The sequence below is a fragment of the Lepidochelys kempii genome, chromosome 2 (genome assembly GCF_965140285.1).
Source record: "Lepidochelys kempii isolate rLepKem1 chromosome 2, rLepKem1.hap1, whole genome shotgun sequence".
Classification (NCBI taxonomy): Eukaryota; Metazoa; Chordata; order Testudines; family Cheloniidae; genus Lepidochelys; species Lepidochelys kempii.
This window is the reverse complement of record NC_136381.1, coordinates 86,683,878-86,706,358: the sequence shown is the minus strand read 5'-3', so window position 1 is coordinate 86,706,358 and position 22,481 is coordinate 86,683,878. Positions and strand designations below refer to the sequence as shown.

General features: G+C 39.1%; 1 protein-coding gene across 2 annotated transcripts in view; it reads left to right on the top strand.

Annotated features, from left to right (window-relative positions):
- The window catches only part of EPB41L3 (erythrocyte membrane protein band 4.1 like 3), a 198,112-nt gene that overhangs the window by 28,160 nt on the left and 147,471 nt on the right, over window positions 1-22,481 (top strand). The window contains exon 2 of one of the 2 annotated variants that reach the window (XM_073331503.2): window positions 21,292-21,320. The exons of the other annotated variant lie outside the window; for it this stretch is intronic. The gene's annotated coding sequence lies outside the window, so the exon portion shown is untranslated. The remainder of the gene's footprint in view (window positions 1-21,291; window positions 21,321-22,481) is intronic. 2 annotated transcript variants of the gene reach the window in all.

Here is a 22,481-nt window from a genome sequence, read left to right as displayed (position 1 = left end):
CACATTCTGTTCTACAGTGAAGAGAGTTAGACAACTTTATTACCAAAATTGGGCAAGATTGTTTGTTTGTTGCTAAAATTTATTTATTTTTGGAGTGCATCAGAGAAAGAGTTGTTGGGTTATAGCAGGTTGCCAGCATACTGCATTCTTACTGTGCTTGCAGAAAATTTGGGATAACAATGGAATGGTCTTGTTTTGTCTAAAATTCCTCATTGTGAACCACTCTTCTTCCTTTTTATAGCTGTTTAAATTATTTTTTTTAAAATTCATCCAATTTTTAGTTATTAATTTGGTAGGCATTTATTTGTCTGTTGTAATAGTTATAATTTCTTCTCTGGCTGGCCACTACCACCTCACATTGGAATCATATTACGGAATGTAATTTAAAAATTGCTAAGGCTAATAAAGAAGAGGTCAGCTGTAAGTGTTTTGTTGGCTCGATCCAATCTGTGTTCTTTGCATTCACTGTGGGTTTGTATCTAGCTCTTCAGTGCTGACAAGCGCCATTTAGCTTCATTTATTCATTATGGGAAAAACAATTTTAAGAAGTTAGTTACTAAGGCTACCTTCTGAAGAGGAAATAAATGAAATTTCCTCGTCCTAGAGATAAGTTGTATAACCTAATATAAATATCCAGAACAGCATGCTTAAGTCAAATTACCACTATTAAAAACATTAGAGGCTCATCATGTTTATGAAAAACAAGAATATCACCTTCTATCTATAATAGTTTGCAAGGCAAAGAAGCCAAAAATAGACTGTGCAGATAACTTCATATAGCAAGACACCTTGACCAACAGCAACTGTTTTTGTGCATAAAACAAGTACAGCTTGTAGCCATTTTTCTTTCTAAATAAGAATAATACATATGCTGTGATTACTGTGGGTTTCTTTTAGGTATCAGACTCAATCATGTTGGGTTGTGGAAAAACCTGTGGTTTTACTATTTTACGCAATCCAGCATAATTTAGTCTGATACTTTTATTTAAATAAGCATGACGTATGTCTGAACATTTTTTGATACTAGAAAAATTAGGACCTAATCTTTATTTGTGAATCAAAATTGTACTTCCCTTTGAATTTGTTAGAATAGTTATGAGACTAGTGAGGTACTTTATATGCCTATTAGCTTTACAATTTTCGTAGGCTTCCTATCTAGAAGCCTAGACAGAACATGAATTGGTGGAGTCAATGGTGATTGGAAAGAAGTGTAAGGTTAGCAGGAGGACTTGACTGTCGCTGGATGTTGAAGTGACCAGAGTGGGCACAGTTATGAACTACTGGAGACTTGCTAGAATCTACAAGGCCAGATTCTCAACTGGGTAAATCAAAGTAGGGACATTGACTTCAGTGGCGCTTGCTGGTTTATCCTTGCTGAGAATCTGGGTCAGAGATTTCTGGAAGGTGGGCAGGGAATCTGATAACACAATTCTGTATAAAGCTGGCTATGCTACTTTTTAGTTTTCAGTGTCTAATTCAGAATGAGATGGTTTCTCATAACCATGGTAAATCTGAAAACTGCTGGTCAATATGGCAAGTGTGAGTCAAAATTTAATTGAATCAAAAATATTTAAGCTTTTTTCACAAAATTCATTTAACTTTTTGGCCAGCTCTAGTGATCAGTAATTACCAAACATTAATGTATGAACTCTTGACTTACCGTGCCTGAAGTTGATGGAAATAAGATGTTGACAAAAAAGATGAAAACAGACCATTCTTTTAAAATAAAATGTAAATGTAAATATTTTCAAGAGTTAGTGAGATTTTTTAAAAAAGAAGACTGCTGTACATCAGTTTATTTGGATTCTTCACGAGTGAAAGTGCCATTGAATGAACTTTTGTGTGTTGACTAGAAAAGCAACATACTACTGATATTGATATTGCAAGTGAGGCATTTTAGATGCCATTGTCACCAGAACGTAGACTGGTGGTGATTTGTCTTGTTCTGGGCCTTCCATCAGATCTTCAGTATCAGCTTAATTCCAGAGCAGTCTCTTTGACTGCTGTAGGATTCTTTTATTGACTTTGAATGTTTAACTTACCGCAGGGAGGGAAATCAGTGGATTTTTTTTCTTCAGATTTCTGAAAATCACAACAGGTCTGAGATCCGATACACAGGAATTTCCTCTCAAAGAATGTGTGGGGTCCTAATAGTGTGCAACTCTATCAATACCTGATAGTGTGCAACTCTACGAAGGAGTTCTTCTGTGGGGGATCATTTAAAAAGGTCTTAATTTGAAGACTTGATTCAATAATGTCTTATTGTTGAAAACTTCTTCTCTCTTTAGTTACTTGATTAAAGGAAATGTTCTGGTAAATTCATTGACTGTGGCATATTAGAGCACTAATTTCAGGTGGAGCAGTAGATTTTTCACATACAATTTATTTCAAAATTTAATGTATTTCTAAATTGATAGTTTTCCTGATGTTATGACACACTTCCAACTGTTTGTTAAAGTGTTTAGCAGTAACATTTCTATTACAAAAATGCTATGTTGATTGAAACAAGCACACAAAACCCCTTCCTGTTATAGATCCAGGCTTTTCTGTGAAAAGTAATCATGTAAGGGGGCATACAGAAGGGAACGAAATCATGAGAGAAAGTAGAAGATAGAGACTCTTGTACAATTAAGGGTTAAATTAAGGCACCAAGCCTGTAAACAGTATGCACCTGCTTAACTTTGAGCATTGGAATATTCCCATTGAAACTGAAGGGACTATGCATTGCTTATAGCTAAGCAGATACATAACTTTTTGAATAATCAAGACCCAAAACCATCTCCTAAGAACCTGATTCTGAAACACTTTATCAACCTATAAAGTATATAAGAAGAAATGTTAAGCATTTTGATAAACTACATGCCAAACAAACTTAAAACTTAAGTTATAAAGCAGGTTATTACAGAATACTAATGCAGGATAAGTGTCTTCTTTTAAAAAAACAAAAACAAAAACCCATACTACCACAACTGGCTGCCTCATACTCCTAGTCTTGCAATTATTGATACTACATAGATCAATATTTCTAGTGGTGGGTCCCACAGGATTGGATCTTAGGCCTATGATATTTAAAAAAAAATTGTTAATGAAATGGCCTAAAGAAAACACAAAATTATAACTAATAGTTTGCAGATGACCCATCACTGGAAAATTTAAAATCAAGATTGGATGTTTTTCTAAAGACAGTTTTCAGACTAACAGCCGTGTTAGTCTGTATTCGCAAAAAGAAAAGGAGTACTTGTGGCACCTTAGAGACTAACCAATTTATTTGAGCATAAGCTTTCGTGAGTTGAGCTGTAGCTCACAAAAGCTTATGCTCAAATAAATTGGGTAGTCTCTAAGGTGCCACAAGTACTCCTTTTTTTTTTCTAAAAAGATGTGCTCTAATTCAAATAGGAATTAATTAGGTAAGTCTTGTGGCATGTGTTTATACTGGAGATCAAACTAGATGATCATAATAGTCCCTTCTGGCCTCTTAAAAAAACAAACCTCGGAACTGATCCATATGGCACAAGTTCTTAAAATGGTTTGCTCATCCTTCAATATAGTGCAACGTGTATGACAGACTTTCCTTATGAGGCTCATCTCTTAAGAGCCTATCCCCTAGAATCCCATATGCACGGAGTACAGTTCTTCTCCACCTTTACTGGAAGACCACTTCAGTCAGTTAATAGCTTTTCCTTGAGTGGACTCTGAAGACAATTTTTACCATGTAACCTTTAGAAAAGATACTTTTCCAGTAATGAAATTTAATTTTACCCCTTTTTGCCAATATTGCAGACATGTGGGTTGTTTTGTCTTGTGGGAGATGGGAAATGTTGCATAGGAAGTTCAATATTTTAATTATACATTGTACTTTCTTAATTTATTGGAAGAGATTTGCATTTCACTTAAATTTAGTTGTGCCCTATTGCAGGGCAGAAATGAATTATCAGATGTTTGCTTTGTCATTATATTTCATCTTTAATATATTCTTTATAATCTCTCTCCAAATTTTAAATTATTAATAGAACATTGTATGCCCAAATCTCTGGAGTACAATATGGTGCAAATAGTTATTGCTGCTTATATGTAACAGATTAGATAAATTAATCATTAGTTCATGATGATGTGTGTGTTGCAACAATAATCACATTTTGACTGAGACCAAGAAATTTACTGCTGTACTGTATAAATGTCATGATTCATGTCAAAGCTTTTTTCTCATTAAGCATAACTCTCTCAACCTTCACTTACTCCTGCTATCCCAATTCCCTTTTTTTAATGTAAAGTAGATTTTTTGTAAGTACTCTTAAAGCATGGAGTAATGGCAGCACAATAGTAACCAATTTATTTTTATCACTGGTTAGTGATAGCATTAATATGCTACAATCTGTCTCTGGTGAAAATCCCCGATCAGGCTGACGTCCTTCACTACAAATTTGTTCTCTCCTTGTTCAGTTCTGCCATGTTCCTCGCTAAACATCTTTCGGTTTAGTTGACTCCCATGTCCTCAATCCCAGCTGCCTGTAATTCACTCCTCAAACCCTCACATCATCCTGCCTCTACTTCTCTTCCAGCACAGGATCTCACTGTTTTCTTCCAAGAAAAAACTGGAAAAATATTATATGACCCTCCTCCTCTTGGTTTGCTTTCCTTTCCACCTTCCCCTCCTACAGCTCTCACTGCCTTTTCCCCATCACAGAAACACGACTTTCTCCTCTTCTCTTCCTTTGCCTTTGTGACCCCATCTCCTGATCTCCCTCATGCCCACTCTCAACACCATCCTTACTCTTCTCCTTAACTTCTTATTGTGCTCAGGTTCTTCCCCCTTCACAAGCACAACCATGCTTAAGTCTCTTCCATCTTTTTTTTTTAAAAACAGTCTTGACCCCACCTGCCACTCAAACATCTGCCTCATTTCCTTTCATCTCTAAGTTCACTGAATGCACTTATAACCACAGTCTGGCATTCCTGTTTTCCAGTTCCTGCCTCAGTCCTCCCTAATGCAGATTCTTCCCTTGCTCACCACTGAAACAGCTCTCAGAAAGGACCTCTTCCTAACCAAAGCTCAGAATTCCACCCTCCTCCTTCTTGACCCGTCAGCCACCTTTGACAATGCTGAGCCTTCTCCTGAAAATCTTGCCTTCCCTTGGGTTGGCTGTGACCTCTGTTTGTTCTCTTTCCACTTCTCTAACTGCATCATCAGTGCCTTCTGAGAAGGAGCCTCCTTGTCCTCCCCAACTTTCTGTTGGGGCTCTGTACTTGGTCCCCTTCCATTCTCTATGTGCTTTTATCTCTGGGTAGTCTCATCCACAGACAAATTCAACTACCATCTCTATGCTGTTGATTCACAGATGTCCCTCTCTAATGCAGACCAGTCTCTTTCTGATCAAGCTAAAAATCTTGGCCTGTCTGACATCTGTTTGTGGATGTCCAGCTGGCAGCTCAAGCTAAACATGGCTAAAAGCTCTTAATCCATCCCCCTGCGAATCCTACCTGCTACCTCATTTCTTGATCACTGTGGACAACACCACCATCCAGCCCTTACTGGATTTGGACTGCTTTCAAGGCTATATCTAAATCTTGCCAATTCTTTTATGCATAGCATCTCTAAGATATGGCTGTCACACTCTTTGGAGCTGCTCATGAGCATGAGTGCCAACCTCAGAGCAGACTGTCAAAAAGCAGGGCAAAACCCCCAGACTGACTGACCTGTATGTTCTGTAATTAGATTTTACCAACCTGGTAACAAGTGTGAACTCCTGAGACTGATATAGTGCTTTCCCATGGACGCACAGTCTCCTATCTTGCCACCCAGGCAAGCTGGACTATGTGATGGTCACTGTGACCAGGGTCCTAGTGGGAAGCCACCTGTGGTCACTCAGTTAGGGTGAACTGCAAAGAATGGGGCAGACAATCCCCAAAAAGATGGTGGATATTCCAATACTTAAAATTACCAAGCCAGATTAAAACAGCTTCTTTACTACCTCACTGGTTACTCAAAAGTCCAAACAACACAGTTCCCTTAAAGTGATCCAGCCTCAGGCCTCCATCCAGGTACCTAAGTCAAATATGATGACTTCTGAAAATTTGATTTCATCTTATAAAAGAAAAGGTTCTACCAATCTCAAAGGATCGAACACATTACCTCCCGCTTCATGAATGTTTCAGAGCTTACCCAAATACACGCTACAGCCAATTCTTATTAACTAAACTAAAATTTATTAAACAAGAGTATGGTTAAAAGATCAATATACATACAGACATGAGTTCAATTCATTGAGGTTCAGATTCATAGCAGAGATGGTGAGCTTTGTAGTTGCAAAGAGTTCTTTCAGAAATAATTCATAGGTTATAGTCCAATGTCAAAATATCCTATTCAGGGCTTACCAGCATAACTGGGACCTCAGTCTTGTGAGTCAAACTTCCCCTGATGAAGCTTAAGCAGATCTGAGATGCTAGAATCAGGATCCAAAGATCTTTTATACAATTTCATGTCTTTTGACAAGTTGGGAGTTCAAAAGGTTATTAGCATGACTTTGAAGGAGGTCCATCACCGGAATTTAGCTATATAATTAACATAAGGCAATTTGCCTTGTTCCTCCGCTATTCAGTTTATTTGCTATATATTTCAAAGAGAGATGAATACAGAGAGATCCCACGTTTACAATTCATTTAAATGTTAGGATGTTTTTTTAAATCAGAATGATCAGAATACAACATATACAGGGACTATTGACTACATTGTCGACCCTACTCATACATCTGTAAATACACAAAACCACAAACATCCTCTCCCCACCTGTCTTTTGAGGGTTATTTATTTTGCAGGATGTTTAAACCTTTCTAGCCATGCGTCTGTCACTTTACACCAAAAATCATAAGATTCAGTTTATTCCCATTCCCAAAGGGACCAGTCACTTACACCAGGTCAGTTGTACTCTGATCTCAAACCAAAGACAACACCTGTAGCCAATCCCATAATAAACTAAAGATTTATTAACTAAGAAAAGAAATGAGCTATTTAGAAAATTAAAACGGGAAACATACAAACACAAATGAGTTAGTCTTAGATTTTTAAAAGATAATATAAGCTTCTATAATCAGCTCTCCTCTTATCCTTTAGGGCTGACCTATGCCAAGCAATATGGGGCTCTCTTGCTTATGTTTATGAATCTTTGCCCCCAGACTCCAGACAGCATAAATATCCAGTTTCTCCTTGTCAGGGATTATCTCCGTCACCCCAGAATTCATGTTGATGGGGCGAGTTCATGTGCAGGCCTTCCCTCCCTGTAGGGAGTGAGGAATGCAGTCAACAAGGTCTCTGTCCTTTTGAGGCTACCAATGACTCCTTTGCCCATCTTGTGTGCAGGACGAGCACTTTATCTTAATGCTGCTTTTCCTGTTTGGGATGTTACACGACAGAAGTTTACAATGCAAACACTCGATATTTGTATTCCATAGTATAAAGTTATAAGTATATAAGCATCCTACAAGTATTCCATAAAGTCTAAACATATTCTTTCAACACTCATATCTGAGTAAGCGAGACTAATTTCCAGCGATGCATTTGTCAGTGTTCAGTGAAGCCCTGGGCCTTTGCATGAGCTGGCACCTGGTCTGTCAGCATCACAGTGCTTTTCCTATCAACCCACACATCTAATGCTTTCTCATCCAAGTTCTTGTCTCACATCTCGGTTATTGCAACATCTTTTTCACATGCAATCTTGCCCTGCTAAGCCATTCAGAATGCTGCTGCAAAAGTCATTATAAGGTCATCTTGTTTGTTCTGTTTGTATATCGCCTAGCACAATGAGGTCCTGGTTCAGGGTGCTTGGTGTTACAGTAATAGAAATAATAAATAATTATAGATTTCTAGGTCTAGAAGGGAATGATTGTTAGGTGGTCTTTGTGAGAAGTAACCAAATCTTAAGATCATATCTCAGGGTGAGGAGGTGGGGTTTTGCTCCCTAGAACAACATAAGGGGAACCTTTCTTCACAGGAGGGAATTTAAAAAAAAAATCTGCTTTCTGTGTCATCTTCAAATCCCCCAGGCCTCAGGGCGGATTGTCTGTGAATCCAAGGATCTCTGGGAAGGGCTGGTGGAGAGTTGATGAGAACTGGGTTTCCAAGTGTGAGGGGCTTCCATGGCTTTGGAGATTACCTTTCTTATCCAGCATAGTAGTATTTCCTGGGGTGTGTTATCTTTTCCTTAAAGTCCCTCTGTTTCAGGGATTCTCATTTAGCAGGCACCTGGGGTGAGAGCAGGAGTGGTCAGCAAACAGTTTGGAGGTGGCACCCATAGGTGCTGGAACTAGGAGTGCAGGGGGGGTGTGGTTTCCAGTTTGAGTGGCTTCCATTATATAAAGGTTTACAGTTTGGCTCAATGGCTCTCAGGATCCCCAGTATAAAAATTGTTCCAGCACCTCTGGTGGCACCAAAAGCCATAACTGTACTGGGGGAAAGAGCCTCTGCATATATGGCCCAGTCGTACGAAAAATTTCCCAGGATCCACACACATCCCTGGAGATCCAACTGATGTCTGGATAGGTCCTATGCCTGTTTCACAGATGTGTGAACCATTCTTCAACAGTAACCTTCCAGGAAGAACTCTGTGAGAGGTTCCTCATGGAGACTTCTCCTTTGGGTTTTATTGTGGGAGGAGTGAGTACACCCTCTGTTTTTATTTAGCCCTCACTTGAGGGCTATGTGGAAGAAAAGAGAAAGTCAAAAGCAGCTGCATGAGTGAGAGATAATCCACTCTCCCCCTGAATTTTAGAAAACTTTATAGGAAAGAAATGATTGCTGCTATTAAAATATGCTAGAATAACTTTAAATCAACATTGTTTTGGCTGTTGAAGCCATTTTTTTTTTATTTTATCACGCTCCTTTTTCATATTTTTCCATTTTTGTTTAATGAAGTCCCTTCTAGTGGACTGGTTAAAAATCCTACAATGTAGGAGCTGAACAATGTTATATCTGAAATGCTGTTAGTCATATGGATGCACTTTGTTTCACTTAATGGATATCTTGACAGATTTTTTTTATGAATCCTGGTTTTAGAGACTGCAAGCAAGCATATAAATATAAATTCTATATGTCTTTATAGCACAGTAAAGAAATACCATCAAAACAACTGTCACGCTTGTGTGTGATAACTTGCTACTTAGTATAACAACAACTTAACAATTAACACCTTAGATCTGTTTGTCTGAAAATGATTGGCACATAATTCAAAAATAATTCTCTATTTGTTCAGTATGCTTCCTTTGTGCATTTAAAAGAAGTTTGGGTATCGTCAGTTTCACTGTTTTCAATTCTCTAGTACGTTTGTTCAGTTTCCCCGTTTGGGTGTCTTGGATTTTGTTATAACAAAGTACATTGTAGAATATGAAGGTACAGCATGGGAAACTGGAGATTGTCTATGATTGCTGGTTAAAGATATAGTGGCATTGTTTAATGTTTAAATTTCCTTCTTCCCACCTTACCCAGTCAACGTGATGCAAAATTCAGTAAAGGGATTAGAGAGGCTTTTCACTCCCTCCTTCCCCCACCCCTCCTTCTGTCCCAGAAACTAAATAAAACACAATCCCCCTAAGCAAGAATTTTGGCAATTACCTAAGCAGAAGTATAATACTTCTGTTCTATTTGGCAGACATGAAATACAGTAACTGTTAAATCGACAGTAAACTGGGCAGTTACTTTTTAATGGTGTTGGACATCACTAAGGAATCAAGAAAAGAATGCTTTAGAAATGGCAAATAATTTCCAGTAGTGTGTTGTGTTGTTACACAAGCTGTGAAGCTGTTTTAATTTAGAATGCTTTGCAGACATTATCGAGAATATCTGAAGTTTCACAAACTCAGTTCCTTATCTACAGGAGGTAGTTTCAAAATATATGAACTCCTTAGTATAAAATTTTGCTGTAAATATACAGTTAGTATACTCATTCAGTTTCCCCTGTTTGAGTGTTTCACAGTAGTGGTTAAAGTTTGCAGCTCTCCTTAGCTACCTTCCCCTCTTCCTGCACTAGTATTTTTCCTATGTGTATCCTTCTATGACAAGACCTGGGCTTACTGGTGGTGGTGTCTAGTAGTTAGGTTGCTGGACTTCCCACTTTGCCTGGTTACTGGTGCCTCTCACCAGTAACCATTCCAACACTGAGACAACACGCCTCAGGCCAGGTCACCAATTTGTTCAACCCCCTTCTGGGGTGACAGAGTTCAAAGAAATATATAAAGCCCCACATCCTTGCAGCAATGAAGGTCTTAAATCCATCTTCTGCCTTGGGGCTTTCGATATCTCTATCCTCTCCTTACTGCTGAGAGTGGGTTGTGGAAGGGAGGTTTATGCCCTCTCTGCAAATAGGGTAGCTGTTAAGGGAGCTTGGGCCCTCCTGCTTTAGTAGGCTCTGGCCCAGTGCCCTATCAGAAGCAACACTATCAGATGCCCTGGACTTTCTCGAGGTTGGGTCACTTCCTACCATTCATCTCTCCTCAAAGTCCAACGGAGGATAGCAAAAAAGAAAATAACTAAACCTTCAGCCCAGCTGGTAGTCACTTCCTGGCAGTGAAGGCTTCTGTAGTTCACTTGTTCAAGAGCTTTCAGGATAGGTCTCTCTTCCTATCCTATATGTCCCCTTCTGAGCAGTCTGGCTCCCTTTTTAAGTTCCTTCTCTACCTAGAGCAGGATCTGCAGGTGCGAGAGGTTGAAGTCAGCTGGGCCTGGGACTGCTTCTGAAGCCCTTCAGTTCCAATGTGGAGTTTATATACCCCATCTCACACTCCTTTAAAAATAGTGGTCCAAAATATTGAAGTCAGTGGAGCTGCACCTGTTTACACCAGCAGAGAATTTGGCTCAGTATTCATTTAATAGTTTATGTACTGATGAACTTGGAGAGTAACATTGCCTGGACAGGTAAAAATGGAACATTAAAGAATAATACAATAATTTGTATATCCCGCCACCAGGAATCTGTGGCCATATGCAGAGATATGTCATTGCAGAAGAGCAAACCAATGGCATCCATTGGTTCTATTCCATTGGCCTTCTTAGAAGATATGCTGTCAGAGTTGTTCACTCTTCTCCCTGGCTTCCTGCTTCTGTTGTGTTTAGTCAGCTTTGGCAATTAAGGGAGCAAGAATCCCAAATTTAATCTTGGATTTAGCACATGGCAACGCAGCACACAGCTGTTCGTATTATGTAGAGGAAACTGATTTTGCCTAATTATATTGAAACATACATTCTGATGAAGCCCCTTAGCTCTACTATGGGTTGAATTAAAAATTGTCATTTAGAATTGCCTCAAATTTGATTGGTGCTGCAGTTTGGTTTAACTGTTCCCTACAGGACAACTAATCAATCACTCTTTGACAGCTAGTTGGTTAAGGGCAAGATCTTCACATTATTGTAGCTTATGTGTAGAATTTCAAAAATACTGCTACAGTGACTGGTTAACAACGAACTCTTGGTGACTTCAAAAAAAAAAAAAAGTTGGGGACAAACTTTTTTCCCTTCTCCTTTCTGTTCCTCTAATCTACTAGGCACCTGCATTTTTCTTGTTCAGATTCTTACTCTTCTCCCTTCATCATATTAGTATGATCAGACATGAGTAAATTTTGTAATTGCTGGCTCCTTTGAATGGATTGGGATATTTCCTCCCTTTAGCTTTATTGCAGGATGGATAAAAATTATTTTTAAATGGATTTTTAATTTATAATAAATACAGGTTTATTTTTTTAAATATATCTATTTGAAGTTGACAACCATGTAAAGCCTAAACTTTCAATAATTAAAATAAAATTTAAATTAAATACAAATATAATAAACAGTACATGTTTGGTGCTAAGTTTTAAAGAACGTGAAACTATTTGAGCAGTGAAAGTTGCTGGCCAAGCACTTGAAACCAGAGTTCCTTGAAGTGCTAAACTAGCTCTTGGCCGCAGTAGCCTCTTCTGCTTGTTCAGGGAGAATATGTTCTTTTTTCAGTTGATTTAACTAGTTCAGTTCAATGATTAATTCATTCAAAGTTAAGAAACTAAGGGAAACTGGAAGAGGAAAATAAGCTTTTCTGCTTTTTCAATCTGAGTAAATACCTAGGTGTGAGAGGGTGAGATCTACTAGTTCTACAATCTTGAACAACATGGTACCCAGAAATAATTAGTTCAGTGCAATAACTACGTTCTCTTTCTAGTAAATCAATTAGGTTTTTAAATGCAAAACATATTTTTGACAAACTTGTTTATGTATCCACATTTAAGAAAGCTTTCTGTAACTAATAAAAAAGCATTTTAAAATGCTGATTTTGTGCATTTAATTGAATTTGAATTTCCATCCAGGTAGAGCTTGATATAAATCACAAGTAAAAAATAATCATCTAGTAAATTAGAAATGTATAGTTTGCCATTTTCCAGCATAATAAAAATGTAAAAATTAAGAATTTGAATTAAACTATATAATTGCTTAAACAAATGTGTACAGATGTTGTGTATCCACCTACTTGCAAAAAGCACCACATTTAGTATAAAGACTATATTTGGTTGCAAATCAATATGTTTTAATGGTTATTGACCAATGAGAATTAACCTTTCTTTAGGAAAATAACTAAGTACAAATACAAAACATAATTAAAGTTGATTGATTAAATCAAGGTGTCCTGCTTACTGATTTCAGTCATGATAGACAGTTGGTGATTTAAATCAATTCACCCTGCTTTATTGTGTGCAGCAACATAAGAACGGCTGTACTTGGTCAGGCCAGTGGTCCATCTGACAGTGGCTAGTGCCAGATGCTTTAGAGGAAACAGACTAGGGCAATTATCAAGTGACCCAGTTTCTGGCAGTTAGAAGTTTAGGGACCCCTAGAGCATGGGTTTGCATTCTTGACCATCTTGGAAAATAACCGTTGATGGACTTAGCCACCACAAACTTATTTAATTCTCTTTTGAATCCAGTTCTCTAACTTCAAGGTCAGAAGGAACCATCATGATCATCTAGTCTGACCTCCTGCACATTGCAAGCCACAGAACTTCATCCATCCAGTCCTGTAATAGACTCCTACCCTCTGGCTGAGTTACTGAAGTCCTCAAATCATGATTTAAAGACTTCAAGTTACAGAGAATCCACCATTTTACACTTATTTAAACTGCAAGTGATCCATCCCTATGCTGCTGACAAAGGTGAAACTCTCCAGAGTTTCTGCCAACTTGACCTGGGAGAAAATTCCTTCCCAGCCCCAAATATAGTGATCCGTGTTAGACCCTGAGCATGTGGGCAAGACCCTCCTGTCAGACATCTGGGTAAGAATTCTTTCTAGTAACTCAGAACCCTCCCCATCTAGTGTCCCATCACCAGCCATTGGAGATATTTGCTGCTAGCATTTACAGATTGGCTACATGCTACTGTAGACAGTCTCATTATACCATCCCCTCCATAAACTTATCAAGCTCAGTCTTTAAGCCAGTTAGGGTTTTTTTGCCCCCACTGCTCCCTTTGGAAGACTGTTCCAGAACTTAACTCCTCTGATGGTTAGAAACCTTCACCTAATTTCAAGCCTAAACTTGTTGATGGCCAGTTTATATTCATTTGTTTGAGTCCACATTGGTGCTTAACTTGAACACCTCTCTCTCCCTGATATTTACATTTCAGATGTATTTATAGAGAGCAATCATATCTTCCCCTCAGCCTTCTTTTTATTAGGCTAAACAAGCAAAGCTCTTTGAGTCTTCTCTTTATAAGGTAGGTTTTCCATTCCTCGGATCATCCTAGTAGCCCTTCTTTGCACCTGTTCTAGTTTATCTTTCCTAAATATGGGAGACCAGAATTGCACACAACATTCCAGATGAGGTCTCACCAGTATCTTGTATAATGGTACTAACATTTCCCTGTCTGTACTGGAAATACCTCACCTGATGCATCCTAGAACTGCGTTAGCCTTTTTCACAGCTGCATCACATTGATGGCTCATAGTCCTCCTGTGATTAGCCAATACACTCAGGTCTGTCTCTTCCAACTGATACATCCCCAACTTATCGCAGAAATTCTTGTCTAGTCTCTAAATGTCTGACTTTGCATTACTAAATTTCATCCCATTTGTACTGCTCCAGTATACAAGGTTGTCCAGATCTTCCTGTATGATATTCTGGTGGTCCTCCTGTATTGGCAGTACCTCCCAACTTTGTCATCAGCAAATTTTATTAGGACACTTGAACTTTTTGTGCCAAGGTCCGTAATAAAAATGTTAAATAAGATTGGTCCCAAGACTAACGCCTGAGGAACTCCACTGGTAACCTCCCTTCAGCCTAACAAGTCACTTTTCAGTATGACCCATTGTAGTCTCCCTTTTTTAACCAGTTTCTTATCCACCTTTTGGTTCTCATATTCATCCCCATCTTCTCTAATTTAACTAATAATTTCCCGTATGGAACTATATCAAAAGCCATATTGAAATCCAGTACATAAGATCTACTGCATTGCCTTTGTCTAAAAAAATCAGTTACCTTAAAGGAGATCAGGTTGGTCTGTCACAATCTATCTTTTGTAAAACTGTATTGTATTTTATCCCATTTACCACTAACCTCTGTCTTTGAACAAAATTTTGAAAGAAGTATTTAAAGACTTTGCATACAATTGAGGTCAGACTAACAGACCTGTAGTTTTCTGGATCACTTCTTTTTCCTTTCTTAAAAATAGGAACTATATTCACAATTCTCCAATCATAGAGTACGACCCCTGAGTTTACAGATTTATTAAAAATCTTTGCTGTTGAGCTTGCAATTTCATGTGCCAGTTCCTTTAATATTCTTGGATGGACTATTTTGAGGGGCCCGGATAATCTGTTCGAGTTTGATTTCTATCTCGGATGTAGTAATTTCTACATCCATAACCTCATTCCCATTAGCCACTCTGCAACTACCCGCTATTTATTAGCCTCGTTAAAAGCTGAGGCAAAGTATTTGTTTAGGTGTTGGGCCATGCCTAGATTATATTTAATCTCCATCCTCATCCTCTTTCCTTGTTTTCTTTTTATTTATATGGCTATAGAACCTTTTACTACTGGCTTTAATTCCCTTTACAAGGTCCATCTCTGCTTAGCTTTTGGCAATTCTCACTTTATCCCTATGCTTTTTGACCTCCAAGAGAGCTTTCCTTGCTGCTCCATACCATCCTCCATCCCTTGTAGGCTTTCTGCTTTCTCTTAATCACTTGTTTGAGATGCTTGCTCTTCCATCTTGGTCTGCAAACCTTTCCTATGAATTTTTCCATTTGCTTGGGATGCAGGCTTCAGCTAGTTTCTGCAACTTTGACTTAAAGTAATTCCAAGCCTCCTCCAAATTCAAATCCTTGAGTTCTTCATTCCAGTCCACTTAGCTAATTTTTTTAAGTTTGCCCTGTTGAAATCAAGGACCCTAGTTGAAGATCTATTTTTGTTTATCCTTCCATTTAGTTTAGTTGTGGTAGTGCCGAATAGCCCCAGTCATGGACCAGGACCCTGTCCTGCTCGGTGCTGTACAAACATGGTGTGCTTGGCTATATTTGGAAATTCAGCGCTTGCAAGGGGAAAGACCACTCTCCTGTAGGAGAGCAGAACACCGATTATAAGTAGTTTCCTTGGCTGTTGATGGTAACTGTAGCTGGAATAGTGTGGTATTTTTTTGTTTTGTTCTCCACCCCTCCTCCCAGTAGTTGATGGGATTCTTTCCTTATGACACTTTGACCAAATATTCTAGCTACCTAAATCGCTCCTTTTCTTAAGCAGTGCAGATGTGCCTTTCCCTACCTTGTCTCGTTTGCTGAGGCACAGACCATTTCTAGTAGGAAGTGGACATAATTATTCTGCTTTATAAGTGTACAAGTAGAAATACCCATCCCAAGACCTGAATTAAACTCAGAATTCAATTAATCAGTGTCACAATACAACACCTTTATATCAATATCACATAATACTGGATAAGAGGAAAAACATACATCTGTAAAAAGTGAAGTCTTTGCTATTTATTTATTTCCACACCCAGAGAAAACATTACTTTTAGTATTGGGGGACTGAAAGGGTGCTGAGATCCTAGTTCCTAGAACCAGATCCTAGTTCTTTTGAAATGTATTTTGTCATACCTCTGCCACACAGCAATGGGAGTCTTTGGAGGAATTCTAGCTGACCCAGGCAGAATTCCCCAGGGTTCTAGGGGAGCACATACTGGAGCAAAACCTCTGACACCCTTTGAAAGCATGTGTGCTTGAGGGCAGTTCTGGTGGGAAAGTTGAAGGGGGTAGGACATGGCTTCATCCTGCCCGCCACGTCTATCTTGGTACATGCATCCTCTTTACCCTTTCCTCATCCTCACACATCCCAGTTAGGCACTATGCAATGCCAGCCACTAACACAGATATATGCTAGCAAGAAACTGCACTTAATAATCGGGAAGCTGCATTCCGAACCACCTTCTGTTCCTGCCTGGCCTTAAGGTGTGACTCCATTTAGAATGCATTGCAGTAATCTCATTTTGAGATGTTACCAAACTAATCTAATTTACTGCATCTGAAATAACCGGTTGCACTCTTCCCAATTGTAGATGGAAACCATTATTATATATGAGAAAATATATGGAATGATACTGGTTGATATTAGGCAAACTTGATAGGCTACATTGACACCTTTCTATGGGACATTCATTTGTTTTTAAGGTTTCTCTTGTACAGGTGCCATTATTTGAAACCATGGAATCTTTTATAGAGCACAGTCTAATTGTATCATGTTTAAGGTTTCAAATCTAAATATTTAATGTTGTGGAAGACTAAACTATAGGTTCCAGATGTGATCTAATTCTGTGTGGAAAAGGGATTTAAAGCCAATGATCCCTTACTAGCTGTGAGTCAACCAACCCATCTCTTTTATGTTCTTTTGTTATCTTGGTGAGGAATTTCAGAATTTACTTCCAACTTGATTTGCTTTCTGTTCTTTTTCACTTTTGCTGGCAGCTTTCCTGGGCTGTGTATCAAATTGTACCTCTCTGAGGTTCCTCAACAATTTTATGCATAAAACTGCTTGATTGTGACATCCCCTGGGGCTCTGAGTTTTTTGACTTGAGAGAATGTGCTTGTGCTCTGTGAATACGGAGCCACTGAGGAAACTCTGGCTGAGATGTCTAGAGGCCTTTGATTTAGTTTAAAAATGGATTGCTTAGAAAGTCATTAGTCTGTCTCTGCTCTTGCTACCCTTTGTACAACCTTTCACTGTCATTTGCTTTCGAAATTGGAATGATGAGGCAATCTTGAGACAATCAAATTGTGACCCTCTTATCCAACCCAGTTACAACAAACATAGTTGAACTGCATGCAACCAGCAGCTTTTTTCAGAATACAACCATGTGTGTCAGCCATTTTCCACATCTACCTTACTGTCTGTCTGTCTGGTGTATTCTGAGAAAACTGGGCAGGTATTTGATACCTGCATGACATGCACACAAAGCAGCACTGGCAGGACATGGGGCAGTGTACTCTGGGATTTCACAAAGAACTTAGAGGAAGGAGGATTGCCATACTAGATATACAGCCATAGTTCAGGGGTTTTGTCTAAAGAGCAAAATAAGTGTTATGATCTGATTACAGGAAGATAACCATATGACAGGCTGGGTCACTAGCAACTAATATTGTGTGCTGTGAGTACCATGTTTAGAGCCAACCATGTGTCTCGATGGTTACAAATTTAATTAAAAGTGTAGACACAGCCTAAAATGATTGTTAGCATCACAGCATCAGAACCTAGCAGCAGTACATGTAGACAAAAATGATAGACCTACCACTCTAATTTTTATTTTAGAAAAGATGGAGTTTCTAGTAGTAGAAGATGGGATGTAGCTTTGTTTGTTCAAAATGATGAAACTGAAATCTCAAATACAGGTCAAGTAAATTTAAAAAACTATTTTTTTAATTTCCACTTGCTATCTCTTCCTCTGCCTTCATGCTTAATACTTGTTTAGCTGTTTTAGACAAGTAATTCAAATTGATTCAGTAGCCCATAAATGTTAGAGATGTGTTGCCAAATTTTACAAAGATACTCCCTCAAAAAACTAAACAACAAACCCTCATCAACTCTATACTCTCTCTTCTTGCAGCAAAAATATCTCTTAATTCCACACACAGCCATGTCCACAGATATATCCATTAGTCGTCCTATTTCCATACTTAGCCCAGTACTTCCTGACCCACATTACTTTTCTCTTCCCAGTGTGACTCCCTTACATGGCAGCTGTTCCTCACAGCAGGAGTGGTGTTGGAAGGAGAATGTCCTGAATCTTGTGGTGGCAGGCAGGTTATCCCGAGACCTTTGCAACTATCACTGCAAATCAGAGGCCCTAGGATGACGTACCTGTCACCACTTGTTTTACATAACACTTATTTTGCTCTCCATGCCTGAATGTTGGTGCGTTCTGTTGATGCCTTCTGTTTTGCTCTCCATGCCTTCTGTTAGCAGGTTGCGTTGTTAGTTTGGAAACATGTAGCCTTGAGGTGGACAGCCTTCCCTTGATGAAAGGAATGGGAAGATTGGATGGGGAGTAGGAAAGAGTGGAGGAGGGGGGATCCAGGTTTTTTCCTGATGCCACCTATTCAGACTTCAAGCTTGGGCTGGGCCAACAGGCACTGGAAAGGAGAGGAGCAGACTGCATGACCTCTCACTCAGTCTAACATCAGCAGCTTGACTCCACGTCTCCCCTTCTCCTCCTCTGAATAGGGTGTGGGAACTACATGGCAAATCCCCAGAGCAAAGCTTAGATACAGTGGTGAAGGATACACATGCAGAGTTCCTTTTGCATTAGTGGTCATGATCATGAAAATGGTGGCAGCATGGCAGCTCCCCTTGTGAGCGGCAGCCAGCTCAAGCCCAGACTCGGAGAGAGCTTAACAATTTTTAACAAGCAGGATCAGCAGTCACAGTTCTGAATGGGCCTGCCAAATGACATAATCCCTAGACATTTCCCTCTCTAAACGTAACCGATTCCTGTCCATAGTTATTACATTGCTATGCAAAGGGCTGACTAAATGATTTTTGAGGAGAGTTAGCAAGATCCTTGGAATGCACTCCAAATTTAAGTGACTGATTGTAGATGGCACTGGTAGCACTGCCCATTATTAAGGTTGCCTGATGCTCCCCATTAGAAGACCCTGTTTTCTGTTCCTTATATATTTACCAGATTTTAACCATTTGGGATAAAATTTTCTCTGTTGGGTATCTGTTACATGCTGATTTATTCTAGAAAGTTTCAGCCAAAATGTTCCAGCCATTTCTGAGAACAAGGCAAGGGGAAAATAGCGTTTTGCCAATTTTTAATTTTTCTTTGAAAAGCTCTCCTATCCCCATGTTTGGGAGCAGAGACTTGAAATTTGGCAGAGTGGTTGGTGTTTGTGTGAGAGAAGTGCCATTTGTCCATGTGAATTTGGCCAAGTTATTAGTCTTTTTTTTTTTTTTTAAATCAGGTTTGCATATGTTTATCCTGAGGCTTCTTCAATTTTAACTGCTAAAATCTCGAAAGATTGTGTCCTTGCTGCCCCCTCTGCTGGCACCCATGCAGTATGGAGGAGGAAGCTATAGGACTGGAATGCAGAGGAAACAAAAGCCAGACATGAGAAGGGAAAGGAACAAGGCAGATTGACTTAAGTCAAAGTGATTTTTAAATCAGATTTTAACTGTGACTTAAATAATTGATTTTAATCGTGTTTTTCATTTGTATTTTTTAGTTATTTTCCAAAAGAGAGCTTGATTCTGATTGGTAACTATAACATGCTGATTTAAATGTGAAATTTGATGCTTCCATTTGCTGACCATGAGGATACACGTTTATTTAAGCAACTGTATAGCTTAACATTTATTCAATTCTTATATTTTGCATATCTTTTTATTTTAGAAAATAGTGAATAATGTATTTCTTATTTACTAAATTGTTTTGTTGTGATTTATGTCAAGCTCTACTTGAATGGAAGTTCAAAATCAATAACATTGCACAAAAACAGCATTTTAATTTTTTATGAAATAACTACCTTAAATATGCTGAAAACATATGAAAGTGTATCAAAACTTGTTTTCCATTTATAACTGATTTATTAAAGGAAGAAGCATTATATGTAGTTAGTGAGCTGAATTTATTTTTTCTAGTCAAAATGGCCTTCAATAATTTAGAACTCATAGATGTCATCCTCTCACACCTAGGTTGAATTCATAGATTGGAATATGAAAACAAGTTGGTTTTTTTTGCCTTTTTCAGCTTCCACTTGGTTTCTTAACTTTGAACACACTAGTCATTAAACTGAACTAGTTGAATAAACTGAAATGCGGGGTGGGGGGGGGGGAAGGCTACTGCTGTCAAAAGCTGGTTTAGTACTTCAACAAACTCCGGTTCCAGTGACATCCACCAGTCCAGTGATTCCACTCTCTTTTGAAACTTGGCAGCAAATGTGTATTGCTTGACATTTTTTGTATTTAATGTAAATTGTTTTAATCGATTATGATAAATTTAGGCCTTAGCGTAAATTGTCAATTGAAAATTAAATTTCAATATTTTTAAAAGGCAAAAAACTAAACTTTTAGTTAAGGTAAATTTAAAAAAATCCAATTATGTTTGGGGTTTTGTTTTGTTTAGATCATTGATTGTTATCTTTCCTGGAAAGGAACAGATTGGGACAAGAGTCTGATGAGATTAGGACTCTAGGGGGAAGAGAAACTGTGTCTGGGAGTTGGAGGATGAGACAGAGGTGGGCTGGCCCTAGGAGCCAGAGTGAGAGGGCAGGCTGGGACCAGTTTGGTGGGGAGGCTGAGGCTGGGAGCTGGGAGGGAAGTGGGGACTGGTTGGGCAAGGAGACAAGGACTGAGAGCTGTGTGTGGGAGGGGAGGAGAGGAGGGAACATGGGTATTGTTTGCCAGTTAGCTGGTGTGTGAAATCACTGAAATTAGATGTGGTGCAAGGGTATCAGGTTTCAGAGGGGTAGCTATGTTAGTCTGTATCAGTAAAAACGAGGAGTTCTTGTGGCACCTTAGAGACTCACAAATTTATTTGGGCATAAGCTTTTGTGGGCTATAACCCACTTTATCAGATGCATGGAGTGGAAAATATAGTAAGTAGGTATAAATATACAACATATGAAAAAATGGGAGTTCCCCTACCAAGTGTGTGTGATGGTGGGGGCGTGTCACACCTTTTTGTCAACTGCTGGGAATGGGCCACATCCACCTTGATTGAATTGGCCTCATTAGCACTGACCACCAACTTGGTAAGGCAACTCCCATCTTATTTCTTCTTACAGATTGGACCCGCATCTCAGTCTGGACTCACCCCTGCCTTTCCCTTCAGGTTAGTGCCTTTCTCCCTTCAGGTTCTTTCAGCACTCCTTCTTGGGTAGGCAAAAGAGGAGAGTCCCATTTGCCTTCCTCCCCACCCTTAAATAAGATTTACATAAGGTGGGAATCCTTTGTTTCCTAAACATGACCCCCTCCCCTTTCCCTTTTAGTGGAAAGATACAAGAAGTCCAAGATAATATTTAGTATCAAGTGACAAGACCACCTGACCTAGTAGAGTTAGTTATATCCCAGGACGCCTTCCAGGAGGGGGAGAGATTAGTATCTTCACAGTCATCTTGTCAGGTTTCAGAGTGGCAGCCGTGTTAGTCTGTATCCACAAAAAGTCTCTAAGGTGCCACAAGTCCTCCTTTTCTAACACATTTATTTGAGCATAAGCTTTTGTGAGCTACAGCTCACTTCATCTAAGCTGCTACTAGACCTCTTGAGGTCCCTTCCAGTTGTATGATTCTATGAAAAGTAGCACTAGAAACCAAAACTCCTTTGTCTCATTAGTAACAGCCTTGAACCCTGCTGCATACCACTATAAACTTTAAATTGTGCCCCCTTACTATCAGCAGGTACTAGTCTCCTATGGTTTCCAGCTATCTACTCCACAAAGGGGGTTAATTACTCTTTCCATTTAAAAATAAGTGCGTTTAGCACACCCATGGGCATTACCTTCCTCTGTGATAGATGGTGGCCACTAACACCTTCCAGCATAAAGTCAGCATGGTGAAATATTGTCCTTCAGTGGTTGCGGTGCAAATAGCAACTTTGCTGGTTTGACTACAGCATGCATTAACTCAGGACGTGGCCATGGAGGTGGTAATGTCATCTGGTTCCCTCTCTGCATCTTTTTGAGACAGAACATCTTTTAGGATTGGGCTCAAGTCCCTGCAGTGTGATAAGCAATCACTGGATCCCAGCAGTAAAGGGGAGGGAGATGGTGAGGAATTCTTGTTCCTTCCTAATGGCCCATCAAGTCTGGCCTGTCTTCTGGTGGGTGTCTTCCCAATCCACACCCTATTGTAATTGTTACAAGTCCACATTCCAAACTTTAGATACAGAAATGATACATGCATACAAATTGGATAATCACATTCAGTAAATCCTAACCTTTCCAATGATATCTTACATGAGCCATCTTGCATAAAGTACATCAGTTATGTCATAT